The sequence below is a fragment of the Leptopilina boulardi genome, unplaced genomic scaffold (assembly GCF_019393585.1).
Source record: "Leptopilina boulardi isolate dan_hultmark-lab unplaced genomic scaffold, ZJU_Lbou_2.1 LbouV2_150, whole genome shotgun sequence".
Classification (NCBI taxonomy): Eukaryota; Metazoa; Arthropoda; class Insecta; order Hymenoptera; family Figitidae; genus Leptopilina; species Leptopilina boulardi.
In genome coordinates this window covers 1,809,074-1,836,470 of record NW_026137697.1, presented here as the reverse complement: position 1 = coordinate 1,836,470, position 27,397 = coordinate 1,809,074, and the positions used below count along the sequence as shown (strand labels likewise).

The following is a 27,397-nucleotide window of genomic DNA, read 5'->3' as shown; positions in this document are numbered from 1 at the left end:
TTATATAATAATAAAATGCTTGGTCTATCCTTCTGTCCTAACTTGAAGTTGGCCTTTTCTGATTTCACGTGTTTTTTTTTTGAATAGTAATCTTATGACGTGTCAAATTTTGACAATTCTTTTTCTCATTTTTGCCAAAGTTGTATAATTGTGTTTCCAAATTTCGAAATAAGTTTCTTTAAAATTCCAAATTCGAAAATTCAATTCACGAAGCTGAAGTACACAACGTTTATCAACGAAATTTTTTTAAAAGTTGTATATTAATTCAAAAATTGTACAAAAAATTTATGATGAGAAAAAAGATGCGCCAGGAACTTTCGTACAAGATAGTAATTTGAAAAAAATTTATTTTTCAAAATTAATTTTTAAGGTACCAGGGGCCAACGAATACCTATTAAATATTAATTATAAAAACACAGGCCTCGAATCAACTTAAAGACACAAAAAAGTCGGTTTAGTCGATTTATATTCCAAAAAAACGTGAATTTGTTTTTTATTTTAACAAAAATATTTTATAGATTTTTAAATAAAAATTTTTTTTTAATAATAATCCTTTTCGAAGGGTTAAAGTTGAAATTTTTAGAAATAATTAAATTTCAAAAGATATTGTTAATTTTCAAACAATTATTAAATTTTACAGAACTAAAAATAATTTATCAAACAATTTTTGGAAAACATTTTTTAAATTTAATTGAATTTTCAAAGATTTAAAATTGAGATTTTTGAAATTAATTGAAACTTTAAGTGTTTTGTAATTAAAATTTTAGATGATTTCACTAAAAATTTATTAGAAAATGCGGACAAAATACAATAATTTGAAAATTATTTTTAATTGAAAAATGATTTCAGATAGTTGAATTTTCAAAGAATATTATTAAAATAATTGAATTTTCTTAGAGTTATAATTGAAATTATTAAATTTCAAAAAAAAAAAACAATTTTCGATGGAAAATTTTAGAAATAATTAAATTTTAGATGCTTTTAAATTCAAATTATTGAAAATTCAATTAATTTTGAATTCAAATTTTTGAGAATAATGAAATTTTATTTGATTTTAAATTTGGAAAATAATTGAATTTCAGTTCATTTTCAATTGAAAGTAAGTGATTGATTTTAAATTGAAAATTTTTTAAATAATTGAATTTCAATTAAAATTTTGGAAAATAATTTTATTTTAGTCAAATTTTAGTTGATTTTGAATTTAAATTTAGAAAAAAAATTGAATTATAGTTGATTTTGAATTGAAATTTTTGAAAATAATAGTACTTTAGTTTATTTTGAATTAAAATTTTGGAAAATTTTGAAAATATTTGAATTTCAATTGAAATTTTGAAAAATAATTGTATTTTAGTTAACTTTCTGTTAATTTTGAATTTCAATTTGGAAAATAATTAAATTTTAGTTGATTTGTAATTTAAATTTTTGAAAAAAATTGAATTTTAATTAATTTATAATTAAAATTTTTGAATAGAATTGAATTTTAGTTGATTTTGAATTGGAATTTTAGAAAATAATTGAATTTCAATTGAAATTTTGGATAATAATTTAATTGAAGTTCATTTTTGATTGAAAATTTGGATAATTAATTTTGAATATAGAAATTTTAGAAAATAATTGAATTTTATTTCATTTTAAATTGAAAACTTGGTAAATAATTAAATTTTAAATTGAAAATTTTGGATAATTATTGGATTTTTAATTGATTTTGAATTAAAATTTTGGGTTAATAATTGAATTTTAGTTTATTTTGAATTGAAATTTTTAAAAAATAATTCAATTTTATTGTAATATTTTTGTTTTCAAATTATAAACAATTGTTAAATTTCATAAAAATTTGAATTGAAAAATAATTTTGATATAATTGAATTTGTGATGTATTTCATTAAAATTATTAAAAATAATTAATTTAGTGAAGAATCATTTTAGTTCAAAATTTGTTAAATAATTTAATTGAAGTAGATCTGAAGAAGTTCTACATTTTATACTAAAAAAATGTATTTTATTTACATTTTTTTTCAAATGTAAAAAAAATGTCGCATTTTATTAAACTAAGTCGATAAAAGTCGTATAAATCCGAGGCCTGTAAACATATAATTTTCATTATTATTATTTAATATGTAATAACATTCTAATAAATTAAATTATTATTGATAATATTAATCTTTAATTTCTTTATAACAAACAATTAAATTCTCAATTTGGCGCGCGTTTAATTTTGCTAGTGATTGAATAGACTAATTGTATTTTTTTAAATCGATTTTTTTTTTATTCCTCTATTTAAAAAGACCTTTTGACATATACGCGGAGAGTATAAAATTTTTATGACGAAAGGAACGAGTCTTTTCAAAAAATAAGAAGAAGAAGAACTGTTTATAAAGTATTGACCACTTAAGAATGGTATTGGAATGTATATAGTACAAATGAGAAATACAATGCTTGAAGAATTCCACTTTTGCGGGTGGCAGGAGAGTGTGATGGTTCCAAGATATTCTGTACAAGGGATCAAAGAGCAGAACATATCTCATATATGGGTGGAAGTTCCGCGCAAATCCAAAGTACCTATGTTACGTATATTACGAAACTTACATGGGCTACCGACTTGTCAAGAATAATATTTCTTCACTTATATTTTTTGCACAGTAACCAATATCTAAAGAATTTTTTTTTTTTCTTTCACTCTCCGCGCGGCGCCAATATTTCCTTTGTGAAAAGGTTATTATTTTCATTTGGCTCAAGATAAATTCGTGTCAAAAGTCAATTTATTTCTTTTATTTATGTATATACGTATTTTACTGTTAAAATAAGAATATATATATATATTCTCAATTTACAGAATATATTCTTAGTATATTTATTCTCTGTGATTTCGAATTTAAGAAGAAAAATCTGTTTCAAAAAGAAATTTTTTTATTTTAACCTATGCAGAAATTCGCCAACCTGGCTCTGACCAGGTTGAAACAGGGAACTCAACCAGGGTCAAACCAGGTCCCGGTCGGGCCCTGGTTTTAATTGAAATAGGGCTGAAATAGGGATTTTTCTGTGACGTCGATCGAGTTCCCTGTTTTATGCGAATTTGGAGCTGTGTGGACCCAAAATTTCTGGCATGGAAAATAATTATATTTGTTAGATATAGAGTGAATTTTGACAAATGGCGGAATATTGAATTTATGACAGGTTTGGAGATTAAATTCGTAAAGTATAAATAAAAATATATAAAAGAAATAATAATTCGGCATATCGCGGTGTATATACGCGCGTGGCTATAAAGTACTTTGGTACTTCAGTAAATGGACTGAACTGACCGACAAAGGGTTTATTTAAATAACTCAAGAACCCATTCTGAAATCCGGAGACGTGCGAGAGCGATATTGCTTGACATTGGGGGTATACGCGCGCTTTTATACTGTGGCACGTTTTTCTTTTTTTTTTTCATTTTTGCTTTCGCACTGCTGCTCTGCTACCTATATGCGCGCAGTTTTTAAGCTTTTAATATGTACTCAGAATTCGATTCGGTTTAAAGGTAAAAATTACCTCGGGAATTTATAATGAAAATAATCTTGACATTCAAAAATTAATGCTCTATATAGGTAAAATAATATTCGCTAGATGTGAATTGGATTTTGTTTTTTGGAATGAAAATTTCATTGAAATTAATTAACTTTTTTGTTATTTTTCACATTTTCCGAATGAAAATTTAACTTGAAAATATAGGGATCTCCGAGGGCTATTTAGTTTGAAAGAATCTCCTTGAAGCTACGAGAATTTGTATTAGTAAGGTAAATACTTTATTGGAAACATTTTTTTAAAATAGAATTTTTCGTATTTGAAATTGGAAAAAAAATATCTCATTGCAAATAAGTTTGACACCCTGTAAAAAATATTGAGCACTTAACCTAAAAATTTGTGTCGGATTGAAGATGAGAGCCAGAGGCGGAGGAAGCGTCTAATGAAAGGCACGCGCACTCTGACGGCCTGGCGTGAGAATAAAATAATTAGCTGAGGCCGAGAGAGGTCGTCGACGAAGATCCTCTCGATGCAAGAATGAGATCTTCGAGCGAGAGAGAACATATATATATATGATACAATAATATATGCGCGAGAAAGGATATGAGCGGAAAATACTTTTTTGCGTTAGAAAAATAATTTTAATTTGTTAAAAACTCGCATATGTGCGAAAGAAATAATTTCGAGTGTCCAGAAAAAGGGGGGGAAGGATTATAGAAAATGAGTCTATATATGGTCTATGGGAGATGAAGGTAGAAAATGATAATGATGATGAAGGAGGAACAAGGAAAGAAATATTCTTTTGGAAGAAAGAGAGAAGAAGAAGAAGAAAGGACGAGATGAGTGGATCGACTCGGACCAGGTGCGTCGTAAAGCCTTAGAATGATGCTCTAATAAATCCCACTGAAAAATTGCGAGCCCTCCGGTGCTTGCCGATGGATGAGAATAAGAGAGAATGAAAGAGAGAGAGAGAAAGAGAGTGTGCAAATCTTATTCTCCTTGACTCTTGTCGGTTTATCCTTTTCGACTCTCGCGCAGAGGCAATGCTTATGGTTCCAGAGAGGCCAAGACTCATTGGAATGTCCGTAGATCTAGACTTCTTGGAAGTAGGGTGTTTTGCAACCCTTTCACACCTTCAAGTCACTTCTGTCCTTGACAAAGATTGAAGACAAGAAAGAGAAAACCATTCATGGAGATTTTAATTAGTTTTCGGGATCATTATTTAATTATTATTATTATTATTGTTTTTCCTACAAAAAAAAGTGATTTGTTAACAAATAAATTTTAAATAATTTGTATTAATTTTTTTGGGTAGTGCAAAATAAAGACGATTTGACAATGAAAAAAATATAGAAGTGTTTTGTTGCGACATTTTTACACTTCAATATTCAATATATGGGAGAAGAAAGAAAATTGTTATATTGTATTCAAAAGTCGTTGGTAAGAAATAGTTACGGTTCTTTAATGGCATAAAATAAGAAATCTAATTATAAAGGATCATTGTGATATAGTTCGGGATGAGATTTTTCGAATGAGATGACCTGACATTAATATCTTGCGAAAGAATTGAAACGCGCGTTTTAGAGATGAGTTGTGTTGAAGACGGTGTGAGAGAACGAAGAGAGGTCATTTTTGTCGGAAAGTTTGCTGAGAAGTGACGATGACAACCTTGGTTATTGATACACAGTAACTGTGACCCGTAACCTTGCAAGCGATAATAATAAATAACAAAATATCCCATGCGTTTCACTCCCGCACTGAAAGAAGAGTTCTCCATTTTTATGACAAAAATGAGATACAAATTAAGATATTTTCATCCGCATATGAGAATCTTATTTTAAGTTTTAACATTTTTAATGTCGGCCTTTGTTAAATTTTATTTTGCAAACGCAAGATAATAATTGTCACTGATTTTTAAATTTTTTAATGAAAAAACTGAAAATAGTATCACGAGGTTAATTTAAATTATTATTTTTCTAAAAATGCGTAGGTGCACACGTGCGATAAAATAATATTGTGAAAATAAAAAGATGCGGACAATAATCAATTATTTGAAAGCAATCATGAATCGAGCGAAACGTAACTAGGAACAAAAGATGCCGACGCTTTGAAAAGAGCAAATGCATTTAAGTGCAAAGAGCGTAAACCGTGAAATGTATTACGCAGCTAGCAACTCGTAACGTTGCTGAATTCATGAGCCGATACCTTCAACCTCTAAACAATGGACCACATATCTTTCTGGCAATTATATATGAAAACGTTCTTCGTTTATTTCTCAAGTTCATATATAAGACGGAAATTCCCAAAGTACATACATTTTTATTGTTTATGCGAATTTTATTTCATTATCTTATTGATATAGAAGAGTCTGCGCAGAATATTTTTTTTCCCTTTATTTAGTAGAGAGGAAAATAATTTAATTTTTAATAATCTATTTAAATTTTTATTTGATTTTGATTAATAACTGAAAGTAGGATCTGTTTAATTATAAGTAAAATTCGATTTGCTTAATAAAATTTTTTCAAGTCATTTTCGTCTTTGACTATTATGAAGATCCTTATACTTCTCATTTTTGAATTTTATCCTCCCTAAGGACACAAGGTTATTGGTACTTGTGTGTGTCGTCGAGTGAAAATTGCAATGTTAAATTTTTTTAATTCCCTGGATAGTAATAATCTTCGATCATGTCTTCTTGATTGTATAACGATCTCATGAGACGCGCGCAGGAAATTGTAGTGAGAGTGTCAGAAATTCAAGATTTTTCCCTCCATTCAAAATTACCATCAGCGGTCTTTTTTTCAATATGATTCTTCAATAGATTCGCAACGGCTTGGTTCCTCTCAGCTGCGGCAGTGAAATATATTATTATATGTATACAGGAACGTATTTCAAAAGTTTTTCTCAAAATTTGAAAATTGTAATTTTTAAACGTTGGATATTTTAAATTCTTTTTTTTATTACAAGAAAAATTTTGTAATTAACCAAATATTTTAAAATTAAACTGTTGCTTTATTTATTAATAATTAATTTTAATGTTTTATTTTTCAGTTAATGGAGACATATAACTGGAAGTTATGGAGATCTTTGGAAAAGAGATGTTCCGGAAAAGACAATGCGACCTATCGACGTGGGATATTTATCAATCGGTGAGTCATTTTTTATTTAACCCCTTCCCTGTTAGAAAAAGATAATAAGTAATTTAGTTAATTTTCTTCGATCTTGATTTTTTAAAAATAGATTATAAAAATAGATTATAAAAATATTTTTATAAAATTTAATTAGTTTTTATCAATTATATAAGTCATATCTGATTTTTCTTTTTTTTTCGATTTTAAAATGGGAATATATTTTATATGACATTTTTTTGAGCGTGAAAAAAAAATGTCTTGAATTTGAAAGATTTTTTTTTTTTTTATTATTGTACGTTTCTGATGAAATACCCCGGGAGAAACGCAACACCGGGCCGATAGCGCGTCTAGGATTCCTGGTTACAGGAGGACACGGCTAATAATCGGTAAATAGGACGAAGTCGCGAGCGAGGAACACACCGGGCCGTTACCAATCTAGTTTCAGGGAGGAAGCGGACTGTGACGAAATTTGACTCGCAGGACAACGATTTTGGATTCAAAAAAAAATCCAGCGGGTACCACACACTCGTATTAGTATATATTGGCTCGTGTACATAAAAGATCAAAAGCTAGAAACGGTTTCAAAAAAATGGGTGGAACATTTATATATATATATATATATATATAGGTTTATGTACATGTAGAAACCTACCTCCGTGGTCCATCAAACCCAGATTTCATAGATTGTTTTTTTCATTTTATTCATTGTGTCATTTGTAAATTCCGATGACGAAGGTTTTTCTTAATAGAGGTGAAAGAGAGGGAATGATTTTTGGAAAGGAGAAAAGTTGAATGGAGCATATTTATAGTTGATTATTAGTTCTTCTTTCTTTGTCACCTTTCTTCTTTCTTTGTTATAACTGTATCTGTTGTTGTTGTTGTACTGTATCTGTAGGAAATGTAGATACCCACTGCTGTTGATAAACAATTTAAAAAATTTAATCCAATCTTTTTTACACTCTAAATCTGAATCAGTGAAAATTTCACTGAATTAAAATCAATGGCTCAGTTTTCTTTAATTCACCAGTGGAATTTCACTGAGAATCAGTAAAAACCACTGATTGTCAGTGAAATTCCACTGATGAATTAAAGAAAACTAAGCCACTGATTTGAATTCAATGAAATTTTCACTGATTCAGATTTAGAGTGTATACTTTATTATTAAATCGCAGACTGAGACTTTGTTCGTTGCAAATTTTGTTGAATTTATTACTTCATTTTTGTATTAGCCACATTAAATTAATATGAATTTTATGCAAAGAAATTATTTTAAAAAGAAAAACTCGCTTTTAACTGTGTGTGTTAAAAAGATTATATATTGACGAAGTGTCAAAGTGTAACTGTAAAGTAGAAAGAAGTCATCAAAAGTCAAAGATTTATAAATAGAAGATGAAAGAACTGAGACGAAAAGGGTTTTTGGTCTTCTTTTTAAAAGTATGTATATCTTTTGGCTCGCGATGCTGTGCTTATAGATGCGGTAAATAAATGGTTTAAAAAGTCAGAAGCTCCTGCGTTACTGGGTTAACGGGGTTAGTGTCAGCTTCGCGGCTTATCCAGAGCTTAAGTCAACCGAGAGAAACTTGCACTTCCTTCCCAGGGGGTCTTCCAAGATCTCGATTATCTTCTCTTCTCTTTTCAACACAGAAAATCGTATAAGCTCTACGTAAATATCTTTAGGTAAAAATTAAAAACAATTTAAAGAATTTTAAATTTGCTTTTTAATTTATTAAATGCAAATGATTTTTAAAATTATTGTAATTGAAAATTTAATTTCTTTATTCCACTTTAAGATAATTTTATATCTTTTTATTGACTTCTACTTTTTAAATAGTGATACAATTTTCACCCTGATTTAGATATGTATTATTAAATAAAACGAAACGAGAAATTAATTCGTTATCGTCATGTACAATTATATAAACAGAATGAAATTTGGAAACAGGTTTTCGAAAACGTCGATCTCATATATATATTTAGGGTGCTAGTTACATGCCTCTACGTGTGCAAAGTAAGCGAATCAAACGGATTGTCTCGCACTATCTTATACCAAGGTTCTACGGCTTAATAAGGAATGCCGAATTCACGTCACCTGCCGCAACTGATCGCCTCTACTAATCCTAACAGAGAGAGCGTCTTAAATAGCTTAACTAAAGCAACAAACAAGGGACAAACGGTATACATGCTACGTGTGCATTTTTATACTTTTTCAACATGTGTGTGTGTTTTTTTTATAACACACGTATTCACCTTTTCATTTTTTTTTCTACACGTACATGTATAAATGTGTTTGTACTTTCCTGTTTTTTTGATAAAGGAAATAGATTAGATGCGGTAGGTTTCTTTATATATGAATTATTACACGCATACATAGAAGAACTTTGGATGTGGTTCGTTAAGGATTGAAAACGCGCCACTACGTTGCATTGCCGAGGATCTTTTATCGGGGGGTTGAAAACGATTTAGCTACGACTCCTTATAGTATATATATCCTCACACTATGCCGATGTAAATGCTATTTGAAAGGCTCGTGAACAAATAGCGCATGGTCTGCACGCTTAAATCATATTTGTACGCTGTTCCAACCATGGGACAGAATAAAGACAGAGAATCAGTTGATCGATGAGTGAACAACTCTCCTTTTCATCTATGTGTACCCACCACCCGGTCACCGAAGATTTTCACGCTTTCGCTACAGATTGTTCGATTTTTATGCCGTCGTTGTCATCGTCGTCTTTTAAACGGCTCTCGCGCGACACCACAATGAATTCATCAAAAAGAGTTGAAAATTTTTCAATTGTAATCTTTTGAGCCACTTGTGCCGAAAAAAGAAAAATTATTACAAAATTCTGAATGAATAAGCATATTTATTTCCGTTATTAATTAGAGAAGTTTTCCTAATTATTTTCGATACAAAGTATTTCAATATATGTACCAACAGAAAATAGAGAGGTTTAGTTGCAAGTTTTCCAAATAACCCTAAGACCTAGTAACCCTCATACATTTATATATATATATATATATATTGTAGGCAGGACACGAAATTATTTTCAAATCATCGTCGTCAGTGTCAAATACAATGGACACAATTTTGACAGAGAATCGACGCTAATCTCGGTGGACGAGAAAATAAATGCGAATATTGTCGTGAAAAAAAGGTGCCCCAGCATCCAAAAAGGTAATCCGAAACCTGCTGTCCAAATCGCTTAAGCTGGACCGCCTACTTGCTGTTGTCACATTCGCGTCAACCTTAAAGGATTTAGCTCCTGGCGATCGCCCTCCCTCTCTCTCTCTCACTCTCTTTTCCTCAATTCTCGTTCGCAATATCTCACAGGATCATCCGGCGTAAGTTTTCCTGGTTGGATCTCAAAATATTTAAAGAACTTTTCCGCGCCGGCGCGCATATATTTTTCCTATAAGCACATCAGATCAAGTCAGTTGGTTAAACACTTTTTTGTTTCATTTTGAACACACTAACTTCGACTATAACAAGATTAGGATTTTTGAATACCTGTGTATACTAGCAACATATAGTGACATCCGAATTGGACCGGAATTAACTTGTTGAATTTTTGCTTTGACGCACAATTTATATAATCTGTTTACCGAAAAAGTTTAGTTGTCAAAACGAAATGACAATAGACATCATTATTAATTACTATATAGTAAAAATAAGAACTGTTTTTTAGAATTTATCCGTGATGAAAAAAAAAATTTTTAAGTCTAAGAAGTTTTTTCAAAAATTGAGCTTATGTATAGATATAAGGTACATTCTTTGTTCGAAAATTTTTCCAAAATATTTTTGAGTGTAGCTCAGCATCCGCTGAACCAATCAAAAAGTGCGCCATACATTTTTTGTTCGAGATTTTTTGCTCATTTTTTTGTCGGTATTCCCGAACGATTATTATCTCGCGAATTTATTTTTTGGGTATTTTTTCCGAATTTGTTTTCTAGTTTAGCTCAGCATCCGCTGGACCAATCAAAAAGTGCGCCATACATTTTTTGTTCAGAACTTTCTTCTAATCACTTTGACAGTATTCCCGAACGTTAATCTCGTGAATTTATTTTTTCGGCATTTTTTCCAATTTTGTTTTCTAGTTTAGCTCAGCATCCGCTGGACCCATCAAAAAGTGCGCCATACATTTTTTGTTCGCTACTTTTTGCTAAAGACTTTGGCCGTATTCCCGAACGATTATTTAGAAAATTTAATTTTTCGAAAATTTTTCATAAATTTATTTGAGTGTAGCTCAGCATCCGCTGGACCAATCTAAAAGTGCGCCATACATTTTTTGTTCGAAACTTTTTCCCTATTTTATTGGTGGTATTCCGGAAAGTTTATCTCGCAAATTTAATTTTTCGAAATTTTTTCCAAATTTGTTTTCTAGTGTAGCTCAGCATCCGCTGGACCAATCAAAAAGTGCGCCATACATTTTTTGTTCAAAACTTTCTTCTAATCACTTTGACTGTATTCCCGAACGTTAATCTCGTGAATTTATTTTTTCGGCATTTTTTCCAATTTTGTTTTCTAGTTTAGCTCAGCATCCGCTGGACCCATCAAAAAGTGCGCCATACATTTTTTGTTCGCTACTTTTTGCTAAAGACTTTGGCCGTATTCCCGAACGATTATTTAGAAAATTTAATTTTTCGAAAATTTTTCATAAATTTATTTGAGTGTAGCTCAGCATCCGCTGGACCAATCTAAAAGTGCGCCATACATTTTTTGTTCGAAACTTTTTCCCTATTTTATTGGTGGTATTCCGGAAAGTTTATCTCGCAAATTTAATTTTTCGAAATTTTTTCCAAATATGTTTTCTAGTGTAGCTCAGCATCCGCTGGACCAATCAAAAAGTGCGCCATACATTTTTTGTTCAGAACTTTCTTCTAACTACTTTGGTTGTATTCCGGAGCGATTATCTCGCGAATTAAATTTTTCGAAATTTTTTCAAAAATTATTTTGAGTGTAGCTCAGCATCCGCTGGACCAATCAAAAAGTGCACCATACATTTTTTGTTCAGAACTTTCTTCTAATCACTTTGGCGGTATTCTCGAACGATTATCTCTAAAATTTAATTTTTCGAAATTTTTTCAAAAATTATTTTGAATGTAGCTCAGCATCCGCTGGACCAATCTAAAAGTGCGCCATACATTTTTTGTTCGCTACTTTTTGCTAAAGACTTTGGCGGTATTCCCGAACGATTATTTAGAAAATTTAATTTTTCGAAAATTTTTCATAACTTTATTTGAGTGTAGCTCAGCATCCGCTGGACCAATCAAAAAGTGCGCCATACATTTTTTGTTCGAGACTCCCGGGTTAAGACTTTGGCGGTATTCCCGATCAATTATCTCGCAAATTTAATTTTTCGAAATTTTTTAAAAAATTTATCTGAGTGTAGCTCAGCATCCGCTGGACCAATCAAAAAGTGCGCCATACATTTTTTGTTCGAGACTCCCGGGTTAAGACTTTGGCGGTATTCCTGATCAATTATCTCGCAAATTTAATTTTTCGAAATTTTTTAAAAAATTTATCTGAGTGTAGCTCAGCATCCGCTGGACCAATCAAAAAGTGCGCCATACATTTTTTGTTCAGAACTTTTTTCTAATCACTATGGCGGTATTCCCGAACGATTATCTAGCGAATTTAATTTTTTGACAATTTTTCCAATTTTGTTTTTACTGTAGCTCAGCATCCGCTGGACCAATCTAAAAGTGCGCCATACATTTTTTGTTCAGAACTTTTTTCTAATCACTATGGCGGTATTCCCGAACGATTATCTAGCGAATTTAATTTTTTGACAATTTTTCCAAATTTGTTTTTACTGTAGCTCAGCATCCGCTGGACCAATCTAAAAGTGCGCCATACATTTTTTGTTCGAAACTTTTTCCCTATTTTATTGGTGGTATTCCGGAACGTTTATCTCGCAAATTTAATTTTTCTATATTTTTTCCAAATTTGTTTTCTACTGTAGCTCAGCATCCGCTGGACCAATCAAAAAGTGCGCCATACATTTTTTGTTCGAGACTCCCGGGTTAAGACTTTGGCGGTATTCCCGATTAATTATCTCGCAAATTTAATTTTTCGAAATTTTTTAAAAAATTTATCTGAGTGTAGCTCAGCATCCGCTGGACCAATCAAAAAGTGCGCCATACATTTTTTGTTCGCTACTTTTTGCTAAAGACTTTGGCCGTATTCCCGAACGATTATTTAGAAAATTTAATTTTTCGAAAATTTTTCATAAATTTATTTGAGTGTAGCTCAGCATCCGCTGGACCAATCTAAAAGTGCGCCATACATTTTTTGTTCGAAACTTTTTCCCTATTTTATTGGTGGTATTCCGGAAAGTTTATCTCGCAAATTTAATTTTTCTAAATTTTTTCCAAATTTGTTTTCTAGTGTAGCTCAGCATCCGCTGGACCAATCTAAAAGTGCGCCATACATTTTTTGTTCAGAACTTTCTTCTAATCACTTTGGCGGTATTCTCGAACGATTATCTCTAAAATTTAATTTTTCGAAATTTTTTCAAAAATTATTTTGAATGTAGCTCAGCATCCGCTGGACCAATCTAAAAGTGCGCCATACATTTTTTGTTCGCTACTTTTTGCTAAAGACTTTGGCGGTATTCCCGAACGATTATTTAGAAAATTTAATTTTTCGAAAATTTTTCATAACTTTATTTGAGTGTAGCTCAGCATCCGCTGGACCAATCAAAAAGTGCGCCATACATTTTTTGTTCGAGACTCCCGGGTTAAGACTTTGGCGGTATTCCCGATCAATTATCTCGCAAATTTAATTTTTCGAAATTTTTTAAAAAATTTATCTGAGTGTAGCTCAGCATCCGCTGGACCAATCAAAAAGTGCGCCATACATTTTTTGTTCGAGACTCCCGGGTTAAGACTTTGGCGGTATTCCTGATCAATTATCTCGCAAATTTAATTTTTCGAAATTTTTTAAAAAATTTATCTGAGTGTAGCTCAGCATCCGCTGGACCAATCAAAAAGTGCGCCATACATTTTTTGTTCAGAACTTTTTTCTAATCACTATGGCGGTATTCCCGAACGATTATCTAGCGAATTTAATTTTTTGACAATTTTTCCAATTTTGTTTTTACTGTAGCTCAGCATCCGCTGGACCAATCTAAAAGTGCGCCATACATTTTTTGTTCAGAACTTTTTTCTAATCACTATGGCGGTATTCCCGAACGATTATCTAGCGAATTTAATTTTTTGACAATTTTTCCAAATTTGTTTTTACTGTAGCTCAGCATCCGCTGGACCAATCTAAAAGTGCGCCATACATTTTTTGTTCGAAACTTTTTCCCTATTTTATTGGTGGTATTCCGGAACGTTTATCTCGCAAATTTAATTTTTCTATATTTTTTCCAAATTTGTTTTCTACTGTAGCTCAGCATCCGCTGGACCAATCAAAAAGTGCGCCATACATTTTTTGTTCGAGACTCCCGGGTTAAGACTTTGGCGGTATTCCCGATTAATTATCTCGCAAATTTAATTTTTCGAAATTTTTTAAAAAATTTATCTGAGTGTAGCTCAGCATCCGCTGGACCAATCAAAAAGTGCGCCATACATTTTTTGTTCGCTACTTTTTGCTAAAGACTTTGGCCGTATTCCCGAACGATTATTTAGAAAATTTAATTTTTCGAAAATTTTTCATAAATTTATTTGAGTGTAGCTCAGCATCCGCTGGACCAATCTAAAAGTGCGCCATACATTTTTTGTTCGAAACTTTTTCCCTATTTTATTGGTGGTATTCCGGAAAGTTTATCTCGCAAATTTAATTTTTCTAAATTTTTTCCAAATTTGTTTTCTAGTGTAGCTCAGCATCCGCTGGACCAATCTAAAAGTGCGCCATACATTTTTTGTTCGCTACTTTTTGCTAAAGACTTTGGCGGTATTCCCGAACGATTATTTAGAAAATTTAATTTTTCGAAAATTTTTCATAACTTTATTTGAGTGTAGCTCAGCATCCGCTGGACCAATCTAAAAGTGCGCCATACATTTTTTGTTCGAAACTTTTTCCCTATTTTATTGGTGGTATTCCGGAACGTTTATCTCGCAAATTTAATTTTTCTAAATTTTTTCCAAATTTGTTTTCTAGTGTAGCTCATCATCCGCTGGACCAATCAAAAAGTGCGCCATACATTTTTTGTTCGAAACTTTCTCCCTTTTTTATTGGTGGTATTTCGGAGCGATTATCTCGAGAATTTATTTTTTCGAAAATTTTTCCAAAATATTTTTAAGTGTAGCTCAGCATCCGCTGGACCAATCAAAATGTGCGCCACACCTTTTTTTTCGAGTCTTCCGGGTTAAGACTTTGGCGGTATTCCCGATCTATTATCTCGCAAATTTAATTTTTCAAAATTTTTTTAAAAATTTATCTGAGTGTAGCTCAGCATCCGCTGGACCAATCAAAAAGTGCGCCATACATTTTTTGTTCGAGACTCCCGGGTTAAGACTTTGGCGGTATTCCTGATCAATTATCTCGCAAATTTAATTTTTCGAAATTTTTTAAAAAATTTATCTGAATGTAGCTCAGCATCCGCTGGACCAATCTAAAAGTGCGCCATACATTTTTTGTTCAGAACATTTTTTCTAATCACTATGGCGGTATTCCCGAACGATTATCTAGCGAATTTAATTTTTTGACAATTTTTCCAAATTTGTTTTTACTGTAGCTCAGCATCCGCTGGACCAATCTAAAAGTGCGCCATACATTTTTTGTTCGAAACTTTTTCCTTATTTTATTAGTGGTATTCCGAAACGTTTATCTCGCAAATTTAATTTTTCTATATTTTTTCCAAATTTGTTTTCTACTGTAGCTCAGCATCCGCTGGACCAATCAAAAAGTGCGCCATACATTTTTTGTTCGCTACTTTTTGCTAAAGACTTTGGCGGTATTCCCGAACGATTATTTAGAAAATTTAATTTTTCGAAAATTTTTCATAAATTAATTTGAGTGTAGCTCAGCATCCGCTGGACCAATCAAAAAGTGCGCCATACATTTTTTGTTCAGAACTTTCTTCTAACTACTTTGGTTGTATTCCAGAGCGATTATCTCGCGAATTAAATTTTTCGAAATTTTTTCAAAAATTATTTTGAGTGTAGCTCAGCATCCGCTGGACCAATCAAAAAGTGCACCATACATTTTTTGTTCAGAACTTTCTTCTAATCACTTTGGCGGTATTCTCGAACGATTATCTCTAAAATTTAATTTTTCGAAATTTTTTCAAAAATTATTTTGAATGTAGCTCAGCATCCGCTGGACCAATCTAAAAGTGCGCCATACATTTTTTGTTCGCTACTTTTTGCTAAAGACTTTGGCGGTATTCCCGAACGATTATTTAGAAAATTTAATTTTTCGAAAATTTTTCATAACTTTATTTGAGTGTAGCTCAGCATCCGCTGGACCAATCAAAAAGTGCGCCATACATTTTTTGTTCGCTACTTTTTGCTAAAGACTTTGGCGGTATTCCTGAGCGATTATCTCGCAAATTTAATTTTTCAAAATTTTTAAAAAAATTTATCTCAGTGTAGCTCAGCATCCGCTGGACCAATCAAAAAGTGCGCCATACATTTTTTGTTCGAGACTCCCGGGTTAAGACTTTGGCGGTATTCCCGATCAATTATCTCGCAAATTTAATTTTTCGAAATTTTTTAAAAAATTTATCTGAGTGTAGCTCAGCATCCGCTGGACCAATCAAAAAGTGCGCCATACATTTTTTGTTCAGAACTTTTTTCTAATCACTATGGCGGTATTCCCGAACGATTATCTAGCGAATTTAATTTTTTGACAATTTTTCCAAATTTGTTTTTACTGTAGCTCAGCATCCGCTGGACCAATCTAAAAGTGCGCCATACATTTTTTGTTCGAAACTTTTTCCCTATTTTATTGGTGGTATTCCGGAACGTTTATCTCGCAAATTTAATTTTTCTATATTTTTTCCAAATTTGTTTTCTACTGTAGCTCAGCATCCGCTGGACCAATCAAAAAGTGCGCCATACATTTTTTGTTCGCTACTTTTTGCTAAAGACTTAGGCGGTATTCCTGAGCGATTATCTCGCAAATTTAATTTTTCAAAATTTTTAAAAAAATTTATCTCAGTGTAGCTCAGCATCCGCTGGACCAATCAAAAAGTGCGCCATACATTTTTTGTTCGAGACTCCCGGGTTAAGACTTTGGCGGTATTCCCGATTAATTATCTCGCAAATTTAATTTTTCGAAATTTTTTCAAAAATTTATCTGAGTGTAGCTCAGCATCCGCTGGACCAATCAAAAAGTGCGCCATACATTTTTTGTTCGCTACTTTTTGCTAAAGACTTTGGCCGTATTCCCGAACGATTATTTAGAAAATTTAATTTTTCGAAAATTTTTCATAAATTTATTTGAGTGTAGCTCAGCATCCGCTGGACCAATCTAAAAGTGCGCCATACATTTTTTGTTCGAAACTTTTTCCCTATTTTATTGGTGGTATTCCGGAAAGTTTATCTCGCAAATTTAATTTTTCTAAATTTTTTCCAAATTTGTTTTCTAGTGTAGCTCAGCATCCGCTGGACCAATCTAAAAGTGCGCCATACATTTTTTGTTCGCTACTTTTTGCTAAAGACTTTGGCGGTATTCCCGAACGATTATTTAGAAAATTTAATTTTTCGAAAATTTTTCATAACTTTATTTGAGTGTAGCTCAGCATCCGCTGGACCAATCTAAAAGTGCGCCATACATTTTTTGTTCGAAACTTTTTCCCTATTTTATTGGTGGTATTCCGGAACGTTTATCTCGCAAATTTAATTTTTCTAAATTTTTTCCAAATTTGTTTTATAGTGTAGCTCATCATCCGCTGGACCAATCAAATAGTGCGCCATACATTTTTTGTTCGAAACTTTTTCCCTTTTTTATTGGTGGTATTTCGGAGCGATTATCTCGAGAATTTATTTTTTCGAAAATTTTTCCAAAATATTTTTAAGTGTAGCTCAGCATCCGCTGGACCAATCAAAATGTGCGCCACACCTTTTTTTTCGAGTCTTCCGGGTTAAGACTTTGGCGGTATTCCCGATCTATTATCTCGCAAATTTAATTTTTCAAAATTTTTTTAAAAATTTATCTGAGTGTAGCTCAGCATCCGCTGGACCAATCAAAAAGTGCGCCATACATTTTTTGTTCGAGACTCCCGGGTTAAGACTTTGGCGGTATTCCTGATCAATTATCTCGCAAATTTAATTTTTCGAAATTTTTTAAAAAATTTATCTCAGTGTAGCTCAGCATCCGCTGGACCAATTAAAAAGTGCGCCATACATTTTTTGTTCGAGACTCCCGGGTTAAGACTTTGGCGGTATTCCTGATCAATTATCTCGCAAATTTAATTTTTCGAAATTTTTTAAAAAATTTATCTGAATGTAGCTCAGCATCCGCTGGACCAATCAAAAAGTGCGCCATACATTTTTTGTTCGAGACTCCCGGGTTAAGACTTTGACGGTATTCCCGATGGATTATCTCTAAAATTTAATTTTTGAAATTTTTTCAAAAATTATTTTGAGTGTAGCTCAGCATCCGCTGCACCAATCAAAAAGTGCGCCATACATTTTCTGTTCGAGACTCCCGGGTTAAGACTTTGCCGGTATTCCTGATCAATTATCTCGCAAATTTAATTTTTCGAAATTTTTTAAAAAATTTATCTGAGTGTAGCTCAGCATCCGCTGGACCAATCTAAAAGTGCGCCATACATTTTTTGTTCGAAACTTTTTTCTAAAGACTTTGGCTGTATTCCCGAACGATTATCTGGCGAATTTAATTTTTCGGCACTTTTTCCGAATTTGTTTTCTAGTTTAACTCAGCATCTGCTGAACCAATCAAAAAGGTCGCAATATATTTTTTGTTCGAAACTTTAGATCTATTTTATTTATGGTATTCCGGAGCAGTTATCTCGCAAATTTAATTTTTCGAAAATTATTCCAAAATGTTTTTGAGTTAATCTCAGCATCCGCTGGACCTATCAAAATGTGCCATATATCTTTATTTATTTGTGACTTCTGAGTTAAGACTTTCGTATTATTCCGCAGTGATTATTTTCTAAATTTGAAAAATCGAAATTTTTTAAAAAATTCCAAAATTTATTTGGAGTTTCGTGATAATGTGACGTAATCGAATAGAAACTGAATAAGATTATCTTAAAATTTTTGACAGGCGTAAAAATTAAGTGTCGCTTGTGTTTTGTCTTGAAAAACGTTCAGGCCTGCGTTGCACGTGCGCTAATGGTCACAACGATAGTCATAAAGATATAGACATCAAAACACCTGGCGAACACAATAATTATATATATGTACTCTTTATTCCAATAGCGATTAGATAAAGAACTAATGAACCGGTAACTATTTTTCTTATGAATTTTAAAGAATTATGATAAATTTGTTAGTATATCTTAATATATATTTTTATTATATAGAGATTTTCAAGCTGCTTTTTTAAATTATTTTTTTTTATGTAAAATATAAGAAAAAATATGTATAAACGTAAATTTGAATTATACTGAGTTTTGAAATTATTTAACGCAAACTTCTCTTTTTTTCCAAATTGAAGATGAATAAAATGAATAATGCTATATAGTTTGAATATAAATGTAATTGTATTGAATGAAGTATATATTTATATGTTATATATAATATGAAGATCTCTCACGGCGAAATCCGCGTAACAAAAAGAGGGTCGTCGGCAAGATTTTTTGGGCAGAACTAAGTTCATAACGCGTGATGACATGCCTACTTACACCAGTGATGGTGTTTTACGCTTTACAAGCGGTGGAGAGAATTTGATTAGGTCAATTATGCGGTTCCGATCAGATCTTCACGTGAAATTAGATTGGCCACGTAGCCTCTTGACATAGCTAAACATTTTCATCTTTAGCGACCTGTTTTACTCGCAAACTATTCCAATCTACATATAAGTCATCATCTTGTATATATTACACACTGTTATAGAAATCGAATACAATAATATAACTTTCCAGAAAACAGGTCCATAAAATATATACACTCTTTTTGAGATTTAAATTATATATTCAATATTTCTGGTGTAAAGTTGGAGTGTGATTTCTAACATATATTCCCGCCAACCTGGCGCTGACCTGGTTGAAACAGGGAACCCGATCGGGGCCAAACCAGGCCATGGTCGGGGCCCGGTTTTTATCGGGTTGAAGTGGGGCGCTCTTCTGTGGCTCTTATCATGTTCCCTTTTTCATGCGGATTTGGAGTTTCCCGACGTGGGCCCTGACAGGGCCTAGATCGTGTCCGGATCATGCTGCCCTATTAGGGAATGAAACGCCGCGTATGATGAGGCCCCGATTAGAAAACCCACAATTTTCTGGTCGCCCTAATTTGGCCCTGATCAGGTGTGGCGTTACATTCCTTAGTAGAGCCCTGATAATTACTACAATAAAAAAATACATTTTGTTTGATACCTAATTATATTTTATTTAATCTTGTTTTCTCCTTAAAACGCGTGACTACTTTGTTAAAAGATTTTATTTTTATAATTTAAAAAGGAGAGGTTTTTTGTTTTAATATATAATTCAATCGGAGTTTCAATCACACTCTTATACATTTGGTTCATCCATCCACTCAAATATATATAATAAAATAAAAATGAACCGAAAAATCTTTCCAATTTCCGTACATATGCCAGAGTTTGATAATTCCCTTTTTTTTCTCTTTATATATCTCATAAATCCTATATTTTTTGTAATAAGGCATGAAATGCATATACCGGAAGTTGGTTGCTGATCCGTAGAAATCGAGCAATCAGATTTTTAACGGTTTATTCCGATTCGGCATTTAGGGTCCAAAATGCTATATATATAAATTTCTTTTTGGAAAATAAAATTTTTTGAACGGTGGTAGCGCGAGAGGTATATATATAGGTATATAGAGAAAGGAGGGGTGGTAAGAGGGAGGTTTATAAGTATAGTAACATAGCCAATTCCTGATAATGTAGATGAGGGGTACCAGGGGAAATGGAGGGGTTCCGTTACAAGTCGAAATCGTTGTAACCAGGTTCATGATGAATGAATGAAACCTCCATATTCTTTTGGTCCCCATATATATACTAGTAAACTGCGGCTGCGGCAGCTGCCCGCGTCGTTCTGATTGGTCGCGCATCACGCCGCGTTTGTGGATCTTTGCAATGATCATTTATGTATACCGGTGTCATGTACATATATATATATATATAAGTTGGGGTCCAAAAAAACCGGGTGTCGCTTCACTGTCGAATTTGTCCCTGTATTTAAAAGGAGAAATCAAGAGAGAGAGAGGGGATTCCCAACCCTCTTTATACTTTAAAATCTACTCTTTGCACCCCCGAATGTAAGAAAAGAAATATGGAGGCAAAAAGAGAAAGCTGCAAAAATGGCACCCTGAGTGAATATCACAGATTTGGAATTTGGGGAAATGATTAATTGATAAAGAATATTTTTTCTTTTTTTGATAAATCAGAAAATTAAAATTTATCCCCCTTTTGATTATTCTTTTTTTACTGTCCTGTTATTTCACTGGAAAAATAATTATATATAATTGAATACAATGAAATATTTTTAACATTGGAGAAGCATTTTCTCAATAAATAAAAGATAGATAAAATATTTATATAATAACTGGTTTACGCGATATACTGTTAATAACGACAATTACTGGCGATTTTCACTATATGATGATTGTCAGCGGTAGAACGTCATTCACAATCATCATTAAATTCGCAACAGCTTTAGACCTTTTACTTCTGCCAAGATCGTTCCCCTATTCTGCTTTTTAGATTTGCTATGCGATCTGCTGTGTATATTCAGTTAATGTTTTGTAATATCATCCATCATATTTATATAGTTTTATATATATTATATTTATTATATTGAAAAAATATTCGTTTATTTATTTATATATTGGTACACAGTAAAAACAAAGTCTTAAACCGTTTACACCTTAAATTAAGCCCATATATTTTGCATAAGTCTGTCCTTTTTTAATTGGTCTGACTCCGTTTACACCTTAAATTCAGCCTCAAAAATAGGCTGAAATCAAGATTTCTTTTTTAGTGTGTATTGGTTATAATAATTAGTCTTTGCAGCTATAATACTTTCCCATGTAGAAATTTTAAAAGGGCCCTGGCAGGGCCCAGATCGGGAAGCTTCATATTCGCATGAAACAGGGAACCCGATCGGGGTCATAGAAGAAGCCCTATTTCATCCCAACTAAAATCCAGGCCCGACTAGGGCCTGCTTTGGCCCTGGTCAGTTTCCATGTTTCAACCAGGTCAGGGCCAGGTTGGCGAATTTCTGCAAGGCTTTTTACAGATAAGTACTGGCTTAGTTCTGCGATAATTTCCCGTGCAAAAATTCTGCCAACCTGGCCCTGAGCTGGTTGAAACAGGGAACCGGGGCCTGGACCAGTCCCTGGTCGGGCCCCGGTTTTAATCGAAATAGGAATTTTTTCTGTTCTCCCGATCGGGTTCCCAGTATACTAAAATAATTTAGTAATAATTTCCTCTAAATAAAATTAGAGGATTTTTAAAAATAATATTATCGAAATTACTTGGAGCGATATATATTTGTAATTATGTGAATTATTGTCGTGAACTATACAGATATACACAATCATATGATATTTTATAACCCCTCCTATATGCTGTATATGAAATTTGTACGCTTTTCATTGGTTCAGTTAGGTTTGATTAATCTATTCGTTTGTAAGCTTTTGTTCGTATTTCTTCTCTTATATGTCTCTGTACATTTTCTGTGTCTGCGGCCATAGTCATTTTAGCACAAGGGTAGATACCCTTATAGAAGGGATGATCACAAAGTCAGCCATATATATATATGACTCGTGTGAACTGGTCCTGCGTGTGTTTTTCGAACATCACCCCATTTTGTTTCCCGTACATATTTAATAGACGATGATTTGTGTTCTAATATAATGTATATTTACACTTGGCTAACTGTTATACTGTGCTTTTGCAATATGAATTTTTTACAGTTCAAGAGTCAGGAAAAAAAGGCCTCCGCGATTATTCTTTATATAAAAAAAATCAGACAATTGATCGAATCTCGGAATAAAATTTTACTTCTTTGAAGAAATGGTTTCTTTTAAAAAATAATACAGAAAATTAAAAGTCATTAAAATAAGCGTTGCAGCTTATTTTAATGCCTTTTAATTTTCTGTGATGACATTAGTTACTATGGCATTAGTTACTGCGGCATTAGTTACTGTGGCATTAGTTACTGTGGCATTAGTTACTGCGGCATTAGTTACTGCGGCATTAGTTACTGCGGCATTAGTTAATGCGGCATTAGTTACTGCGGCATTAGTTACTGCGGCATTAGTTACTGCGGCATTAGTTACTGCGGCATTAGTTACTGCGGCATTAGTTACTGCGGCATTAGTTACTGCGGCATTAGTTACTGTGGCATTAGTTACTTTGGCATTAGTTACTATGGTAACAGTTAGTTACTATGGCATTATAGTTATATATTATCACAGAAAATTAAAAGGCATTAAAATAAGCTGCAACGCTTCAATTTTGCTTATTTTAATACCAAAATATGGATTAAAATAAGCCTTTTTTAATTTTCTGTGAACTAATATTTAAAAATAATTTTAGCATTCAATATAACCAATATAACTATTTTAGAAACTAAATATTTTGCTTTTAATTTTTTTTAGTTCTACAATATTTTGAAGAATGGAACTGCGGCAGCTGAATACGAGATCTTCGACAAATGGACCAAAAGAGGCTGTGATATATACTTGGATTCGCGAACGGTGAGTGATTTTATATTTCCTTTCTTGTTTAAAATTATAAGTAACATTTGGTTGGACGCAATGACGATTATTTGTGACGAGTCGCGAACAAAGGGACCTTAGAAGCAAACGAATTATAGGTTATGTTTATATTTTACCTATTGATTATACAAGTTTCTATAGCATAAAAAACAGTTTTTATTATTTTATATAAACATCATTGGTTTTTATTAAGAATTAATTTTGATGTATTTTCATTTCAAAATATAACCTATATATATAATTTTTTGCTTCTAAGGTCCCTTTCTTCGCGACGCGATACATTTATGTTATTTCTATAACAATAAGTTCACACTAAAAAATAATACTTACTTTCAGTTCACTTTTGACTAAAACCGTTAACATTAGAACCATTTTTACTGAATTTCAGCCTTGAGTGTATGATTTTAAGCCCTAAAATTGACTTAATCTAGTTTTAAGATTAAAATTACACTAGTTTTAAGGCATTTTGATTTTAAGATGTTAACGGTTTCAGTATTTGTTTTTTTGTGTTTTGTAGTTTATCAGTAAAAAATCAGGTACAAATTAGAGATTTTTTAAAGCAAGAGTCAATTAGGGAAATATTAAGGAATTTTCAGAATTTGTCGGTCACCCTGATTATTATTATTATTTTTTTTTTGAGATTTAAGGGAATTTTGAGAATATCATTGTCACATACGCGAATTAAAATGACGCGTGGAAGCAAAATGGGGTTCGTTGAGAAACCGCCCCTATGAATTTCTCTCATGGGGGTGCGGCTTCAGCTTGGGAGGCCGTCACGCCTATCAACTTTCCCGTTGTCGATACATCTGTTCGATCTACCGATATTTGGTAACGTCTTATGTGTGTGTTTGTGTGAGAGAGAGATATGTCAAATTTACGGGGCCCGAGATACTTTAAAAAAGTGCGGCCACCTGAAAGAGAAAAATTCTACAGGCGTCATATTGTCTAGTATGGAGAAAAATAAAAAGCCCTCAACACAGGGGGATAATACTAAGAACAGAATCAGATTCTTTATTATATATTATTTCTTTAAATACAAAAGATTTATCTTCTTTATTACTTTATTTTCAAGTTACATTATAAATGTGTGGGCCTATAACTATTCGGAACCAAAAAAAAACCGTTGATTAACCATTAACAATAAGATGTGAAAAAGAAAAATCGATTTTTTACTATATCTTTTATATTTCTATATACTGAATTTGTAATTAATTATGTAGGAGAAAAATTAATTATGTCAGAATTGACAAATTGTGGCATATAAAAGATATACGGATAATTAATATGAAAAAATTATTAATAAGAATATAATGTGTGCAAAGTAGTTTTTAGAAAAAATTCTTAGAAGATGAATTAGTATATATCAGAAAGAAAAATTCCCCACTGATTAAAATTTGATTCAATTCCCTTCAAAGTGGATTTTATTCCTAAAAAAATCTTTTTATATTTGAAAAAAAACCATCTTCTTGGGGCAAATTCTATTTTTGTCTATCCATTCGCTTTCGTTTTGTTTTGAATTCTTTCAATTTTTTCTCCATTTTTTTTGGAAAATGGATATTTGAAAAATCTGCTAATGTATATTGAGAGATTAATAGATATATAAGGTGACGATGTTCTGGATGATATTTTAAACCTAATGCACTGATTTAAAAAATGAGTTCTTTTGTTTGTAAAAAGCAAATATTGCATTTTTGAATGTGAGAAGACCCCACATCTCGTCTTTTTCAGTCTATAATTCGCCATTCAACGATACCCGCCCATTTCCCATCCCCCAATGGTTTTCATTCGAGCTGCTTTTTTTGAGCGGCTCCTTTGAAACACGCGGCACCTACTCACCCCTCGATATATATATATGTATTACTGTGTGTATATATACGCACCAATCTTATGCCAACCCTCTTGTCCAATCTGTTGCCTCTCAAAAACGCTTTGGGCCAAGTACACTCGGGAGTTTCTTTCGCACTCTCGTAATGCGGTAGGTCAAGGACCCCACGCACGAAAATATAAAAACTGTGTCAGAACACACTTTAGCTAAACATATATATTCTCGAAAATTTAATGTTTAGGCGACTCTCAAGAATTTCATTGGAAAAGTCTGAAAATAAAGTTTTTATGACATTTTTCCCTCCCGCATCATAAAGCAAAAAGGAAATTAATCTGAAAAGTATACAGTTTTACTTTTTCAATAACTAATTTAAAAGAATTTCGTTTTTAAAGAATTTTTAGTCACTGAATTTTTATTTTGTCAGAATTCTTAAAACGCCGAATTTTTATTTGTCCGAAATTGCAAGTCACCGAACAAACAATCGGTAGAAAGATATTTCGGCGCGATATTTAAAATTCACTAATCAACTCGTGTAGAAATTTTGCCAGGGTCCGGATCAGGCTGCCCTATTAGGGAATGAAACGCCGCGCCTGATGTGGCCCTATAATTAGGAAATCCACATTTTCTGGTCGCCCTGATTTGGCCCTAAGCAGGTGTGGCGTTTCATTTCCTACTAGGGCCCTGATAGGGCAATTTCTACACGGGAAAAGTTGTCAAAGAAAATTGTGATTGGTGGATTTTAAAAATAGCGCCGAAATCATTCTGTCGATTATTTGTTCGCGGTCATTTGCAAATTCGGACAAATAAAAATTTGGCGTTTTAAAAATATTCTACGAATTAAAAATTCCCCCAGGTAGAAAAATTAACATTACTAACGTTACTAATATTACTAACGTTACTAATGTTACTAACGTTAGTACCTATAAAAAAAATTAGGAAACTGTGTCTAAATTGTATTTTTGCAGAAACTTGTCGAAAATCGATCACCAGGAAGTATTTAATGTTCTTACCCGCACTTTTTATAATTTTCATTCCTATTATCACCTCTCCACTTTTTTATTTTCATTACCGTTTCCACTTTCACTTTTTCTAATTCTCATTCCCATTTTCACTTACACTTTTTATAATTTTCATGCCCGTTTTCACTTCCACTTTTTTATCTACATTACCACTTCCACTTTCACTTTTTCTAATTCTCATTCGCACTTCCATTCCCACTTCCACTCTTTCTAATTCTCATTTACACTTTCACTTTTCTAATTTTCATTCCCATTTTCACTTTTTTATTTTCATTACCACTTCCACTTCCACTTTTTTTAATTTTCATTCCCACTTCCCTTTTTCAAATTTTCATTCCCACTTCTAGTTTTCATTAGCTGTTGCCATTTCGACTAAAACTCTTTCTAATTTCCATTTACACAACCATTTCCACTTTTTTTTAATTACAATGGATGGAAATTAGAAAAAGTAAAAGTGGTAATGGAAATTTAAAAACTAGGAATGGAAGTGGAAGTGAAAATATAAAAAAGTTGTTATGAAAATAAAAAAATGAAAGATGAAATGGAAATGAAAATTGGAACAAGTGGAAGTAAAAGTGAAAGTGGTAATGAGAATTAGAAAAAGTTGTAGTGGCAATGAATATAAAAAACTGGAAGTAGAAATAGGAATGGGAATGAAAATTAGAAAAAGTGGAAGTGAAAATGGGAATGAAAATTGGAACAAGTGGAAGTGGAAGTGAAAGTGGGAATGAGAATTAGAAAAAGTAGTAGTGGCAATGAATATAAAAAACTGGAAGTGGAAATAGGAATGGGAATGAAAATTAGAAAAAGTGGAAGTGAAAATGGGAATGAAAATTAGAACAAGTGGAAGTGGAAGTGAAAGTGAGAATGAGAATTAGAAAAAGTGGTTGTGGCAATGAATATAAAAAACTGGAAGTAGAAATAGGAATGGGAATGAAAATTAGAAAAAGTGGAAGTAAAGTGGGAATGAGAATTAGAAAGAGTAGAAGTGAGAATGGAAGTGCGAATGAGAATTAGAAAAAGTAGAAGTAAAAATGGGAATGAAAATTATAAAAAGTTTAAGTGGAAGTGAAAGTGGTAATGGGAAAGTAGTG

General features: G+C 32.2%; 1 long non-coding RNA gene across 2 annotated transcripts in view; it reads left to right on the top strand.

Moving 5' to 3' along the window:
* LOC127291689 (uncharacterized) overlaps positions 1-27,397 on the top strand; it is a 114,063-nt gene that overhangs the window by 55,191 nt on the left and 31,475 nt on the right. For both annotated transcript variants that reach the window (XR_007844644.1, XR_007844645.1), the window contains exons 7-8: positions 6,553-6,650; positions 23,340-23,438. This is a non-coding gene — a long non-coding RNA (uncharacterized LOC127291689). The remainder of the gene's footprint in view (positions 1-6,552; positions 6,651-23,339; positions 23,439-27,397) is intronic.